The sequence below is a fragment of the Rattus norvegicus genome, chromosome 18 (genome assembly GCF_021556685.1).
Source record: "Rattus norvegicus strain SHRSP/BbbUtx chromosome 18, alternate assembly SHRSP_T2T, whole genome shotgun sequence".
In the NCBI taxonomy this organism is placed as follows: Eukaryota; Metazoa; Chordata; class Mammalia; order Rodentia; family Muridae; genus Rattus; species Rattus norvegicus.
The window spans coordinates 2,160,522-2,166,521 of NC_141551.1; positions in this window are offsets into that span (position 1 = coordinate 2,160,522).

Sequence of the window (6,000 nt, forward strand, 5' to 3'; positions counted from 1 at the left end):
GATCATCATATTCAGTGATAGATTTAGACCAATGTTGTGATGTGATATTAATGTGGTCAACTTAACAGGGTCCAGACTCCTCTAGGAGACTTTCGTGAGGGGTTTTAGAGGTTTTATCCTCTGGCTATGCTTGTGAACATGCTCTGACAACGGTACAAGTAGGAGAGTCTATCTTAACTGGGTGGCGCTACTCCATGGACCAGGATCCTGGATGAAACGAGGAGAAGGCAGTTGACTGAGCACTCACTCTGTCCACCTCCTGACCAGATGCGCGTGACAGCCACTTCAAGCCTCTACCTTCAGGACGTTCCAGCTATGATTTGACTGTACCTTCACTGTTAACCCAAGCAATCTCTCCTTTCTCGAGTTGCTTTTGCCAGGTAATCTCTCAGAGTAATCGGGAAAGTGATGGATATACAAACTCAGTAATAGAGTTGCTAACATGTAAAAACCCAACAATACCAAGTGCCAACAACAACAACAAAATCCAAAACAACCAAGAATGCCCACTGCTTCCTGACAGGAGTACAAAATGGAGAAGATGGTTTGGCCAGCCTGGTCTACAACGTGAGTTCAGACAGAGCTACACAGAAAACCTTGTCTTAAAAGACAAAATGAAACAAAATTTTAAAAATCTATAAACAAGGGCCGGAGAGATGGCTCAGCAGTTAAGAACACTGGCTTCTCTTCCAAGGGTCCTGAAGGATGCCCAGCAGCCACATGGTGCTCACAACCATCTATAATGGGATCTGGTGCCCTCTTCTGGTGTGTCTAAGGACAGTGACAGTGTACTCATACATTTAAAAAAAAAATTAAATCTTTAAAAAAGAAGGCACCTTGTCTCAAATGGAAATTTGTCTGAATGTGCTTAAAAAAAAAAACAAAACAGCATATGAATATTTAGTTATAATTGTCAAAAATTAAACATACAAGTGATGGTTGTCAATAGGTTTAACAAGTCAGTAAGTGTATATACAGTGTAATAATCAGAAATAAAATGAAGTGAGCTATCTGGACATAAAAAGTACAAAGGACTGTTAAACACATCAAATAAAAGATGTTAAAAAGTGAGACACTGCACGGTTCCAGCTTTCTGACTCACAGGAAAAAGTCTGGCTATAGAGACAGTAAAATAGCCATGGTTGCCACATTTTGGGTCATGACCTGGATGGGTAAGCAGAATACAAAATATTTATATGACAGAGAAGTTATTTAGTACTGATATTGTAATGACTTGTATATTATATAGAACCATAAAGTAAAGAGTGTCCTCTTGGATCTGAAGGCCTGGCTGTGACATCTCACCACACTGATTGACAGTGATTTGGCTGACTTGGCTAGGTAGGCAGGCGTCCCCTTCCCTCATTGTTTCATGAGTCCTTAAAGGTTCATACCTGATAGATGAAGACAGACAGCCCTGACATGAGAGGACCATTCCAATTAAGGGTATGAGTAGCTGTGCTCTCCTGTCAGAACTTCCACATAGCTCTCAAGAATGAACCCTACTTCATACTGTAGACTTCCACTAATAGTAGTTTATTAGTATTTTAAATCTTATATCACCAGACTGTCTCAACCCACCAGCTCCGAAATAATGACACAGACACTATATTTATGAAAGCTTAGACCTTATCGCTTAGTCTATTTCTCAACTAGCTTGTATAACTTACTCATTTATTCTAATCCAAGTTCTGTCATACAGTTAGTTTCCCTCCTCTGACTCTTGCTCACAGTTCCTGTCTCTGCCTAGAAGTTCTGCCTTTCCTCTCCTGCCCTGCTATAAGCCATCAGCTCCTTATTAAACCAATAAGAAGTGATAGAGAATTTGTTTACCAAACACTGGGACAGGTGATGCTTCATAAAAATATCAATAACAAAGTCGACCTGCACTCAACTCTGCTGATATGGAAATCAGCATTTGAGTAATACAAAGACAACCTTTGCACTATGCACAAGAGATTATCAGTTATTTGATTGATTGATTGTTATTGTGTCTATATATGAGCCTGTTGGGGCCAGAGGATAGCTTAGTGGAGATAGTTCTCTCCTTCCACCTTTACATGGGAATCGAACTCAGGTAGTCAGGCTTGTGTAAAAGTGTATTTGAATGTGCTTGACCCAGGGAGTGGCACTATGAGGAGGTGTAGCCTTATTAGAGGAAGTGTGTCACTGTGTGGGTAGGCTTTGAGACCCTCCTCCTAGCTGCCTGGAAATCTTCTCCTGTTTGCCTTTGAAACAGGATGTAGAACTCTCTGTTCCTCCAGCACCATACCTTCCTGAATGTTGCCATGCTTCCTACCATGATAATAATAGACTGAACCTCAGAACCAGTAAGCCAGTCCCAGTTAAATGTCCTTTGTAAGAGTTGCATTAGTCATGGTGTCTCTTTACAGCAAAGTAAAACCCTAAGACACCCACTTAGCCATCTCACTGGCCCCTGGTATATTAATTTTGATTCTTCAAAAGTTCCAAAAATACCACACTATTGCAAGGTATTACTAATAGCAAAAGCTACATGTGAGGCAGTGTATGGCAACTGCTCTGTTTGCTCAACAAGTTGGTAAACCTAGAACTGTTCTAAAAATCTTTTTTAAAAATCCAAGAGTAATTTTAATAATGTCTGTTTCCTTTCATAAAACAAGGTATGAGGCTGTGCATGGGCGCGCATACCTTTTGCCCCAGCACCTTGGAGTCAGGGGCCCATTTGAGGCAGGTAAGCTCCAGGACAGCCAGGGCTACATAGTGAGATCTTGTCTCAGAAAAAGAAATAACTAGTCAAATCCTGGAGTTGGAATTACAGACACTTATGAGCCTTCATATGGGTACTGAGAACCAAACCTAGATACTCTGAAATAGCAAGTGCTTTTAGTCACTGAGCCCCCTTTTACCTTTTTAATTTTTTTTTCACAGATAAGGTCTCTCATTGGGCCTAGAGTTTACTATTGAAAATGTAAAATTGCAAAATTAATGACATGCACTAGAGAAGTAATTATGTGGCCAAATATAAATGCTTATTGTGCCTATATGTGGTGGGTTTTTGTTATTTTGTTTTATTATTTTTGAGGTAGTCTCACTATATAGTCTCTCGCTGGCCTATAACTCACTGTAGACCAAGCAGCCCTTGAACTCAAGATCTGCCTGCGTCTGCCTTTAAAGAGCAAAGATTAAAGGCAGTTCCACCAGGCCTGGCCAGTGTGTAGTTATAAATCCTATGAAGAACTAGGTGGTTAAGAACAAGAATGTAAAAGGTGAGAGAGGGTGCTGGGGTTTGATGATTTCCTCAAAACTTCGAGTGTTGATGTTCAATACTGACTGTGAAGTAAGATAAAGGCTGAATTCTATTCTGATGCCTTAGAGGTGGGGCCTTTGGGAGGTGGTTAGACTACATGAGGTTATTCTGGTGGGACTCCAGGATTGAATCCTGTTGGCCTCTTAAGAAACCAGACAATGTGCCTGCCTCTCTAGCTCTTTGATGCCGTATGCCACTGTGGAATGCTGCCACCAAGAAGGACATGAGGAAAAGCCCCAGATCTCACATCTGCAGGACCAAGAGCAAAATCCACTTTCATTTTAGGAATTAGTGTGTCTTGGTTACTTTGCTATAGTAATGAAAAGGAACCAATATAGAAGGCAGATAGAACATTACATTTCTAAATGTATAGTTATTCAAAGAAAGTAAACTAAGACATTAAGAATTTAGAAATGTACACATTTGGGTAACCATTAAAATGAAGACAGCAAAACAATGCTGGACACATTAACTGAAAGGAAGAGCACCATGGCCTCTCCTTATGCAGTTTAACTCAGGAATTTTGCTTCTGTAAAAGCTGAGTAAGAAAGAAAAAAGGAAATTTCCCCTCAGAGTTTGGCATTTTGAGGCCAGCCTGGACTACATTTGACACAGCCTCAACCTTTTCTTGGGAATGAGACCTAGGAAGTTAACAATCTTGCCTGCACTGGATTGATGAATTGAAAAGTCTGGAGCTTCTGGCTTCCTCCTGCACCTTTAGCTGACCTGGTGCCACACCTCTCTGTACCCTGATCACTTGGGGAGAGAGCTGGATTCTCAGAAATGGAAATAATCCTGAGAGCACAGATGAGACCACCACTTCTGGTCACATTCCTGGCCCAAGAGGAACCTGACTGGAGTCCCGTGGACACAGGAACCAAGGAGCAGTCTGGGACAGGATCCTTCTGGTTTCCACCTGCTCCTGGAGCTGTCCCTGTGCCACAGTTGTCTGTACCCGGATCCCAATTGGAGAAAGCCCGTCTCCAAGATTGCTGACACACAGGCTTACAGGAGTGTCAAGCCACTGTTAGAGACAGCAAGACTAGCTAACACCAAAGAGAGGCAGATGGAAGAGGTAAGGGTAAAAATCTAAGTAACAGAAACCAAGGCCCCCCACCACAGCAAGCCCTGGATACCCAAACACTGGAAAAGCATTATTTTGATTTAAAACCACAACTCATGATGATGATAGAGAACTTTAAGAAGGACATAAATAATTCTCTTTAAGAAATACAGGACAACACAGATAAACAGAAACCTTTAAAGAGGAAGCAAAAAAAACGCCCATAAAGAATTACAAGAGGGGTTGGGGATTTGGCTCAGTGGCAGAGCGCTTGCCTAGGAAGCGCAAGGCCCTGGGTTCGGTCCCCAGCTCCGAAAAAAAGAACCAAAAAAAAAAGAATTACAAGAAAACACAACCAAACAGGTAAAGGAATTGAACAAAACCATCCAGGATCTAAAAGTGGAAATAGAAACAATAAATCACAAAGGAAGACAACCCTGGAGATAGAAAACCTAGGAAAGATCAGGACTCAAGCTACAGAATGCAAGACAGAAAAGAGAATTTCAGGGGCAGAAGATACCATAGGAAACTGACACAACTGTCAAAAAAAATGTAAACTGCAAAAAGCTCCTAATCCAAAACATCCAGGAAATCCAGGACACAATGAGAAGATCAAACCTAAGGATAATAAGTATAGAAGAGAGCCTTAAAGAGTGAGTAAATATCTTCAACAAAATTATAGAAGAAAACTTCCCTAACCTAAAGAAAGAGATGCCCATGAACATACAAGAAGCCTACAGAACTACAAACAGATTGGACCAGAAAAGAAATTATTGGTGTCACACAATAGTCAAAACACCAAATGCACAAAGCAAAGTATTAAAAGCAGTATTGGGGGGGGGGGTGTCAACACATAAAGGCAGACCTATCAGAATTACCCCAGACTTCTCACCAAAGACTGAAAGCCAGAAGACCCTGGGCAGATTTCATACAGAACCTAAGAGAACACAAATGCCAGCCCAGGCTACTATATCCAGCAAAGCTCTCAATTACCATAGGTGGAGAAACAAAGATATTCCATGACAAAGCAAAATTTACACAATATCTTTCCAGAAATCCAGTCCTACAAAGGATAATAGATGGAAATCTCCAACGCCAGGAGGGAAACTACACCTTAGAAAAAGCAAGAAAGTAATCTTTCAACTAACCCAAAAGAAGATAGCTACACAAACATAATTCCACCTCTAACAACAAAAATAACAGGAAACAACAATCATTGGTCCCTAATATCTCTCATCATCAATGGACTCAATTCCCCAATAAAAAGACATAGACTAAGACTGGATATGTAAAAAGGATCCAGCATTTTACTCCTAGCCAGAGCAATCAGACAACAAAGGGAGGTCAAAGGGATACAAATTGGGAAGAAGTTAAAATACCACTATTTGCAGATGATATGATAGTATACTTAAGTGAACCCAAAAATTCCATCAGAGAACTCCTAAACCTAATTAATAACTTCAGCAAAGTGACTGCATATAAAATTAAATCAGTAGCCTTCCTCTACTCAAAGGATAAACAGGCTGGGAAAGAAATTAGGGAAACGACATCCTTCATAATAGTCACAAATAATATAAAATACCTTGGTGTGACTCTAACCAAGCAAGTGAAAAATCTGTATGACAAGAACTTCAAGTCCCTAAAGAAA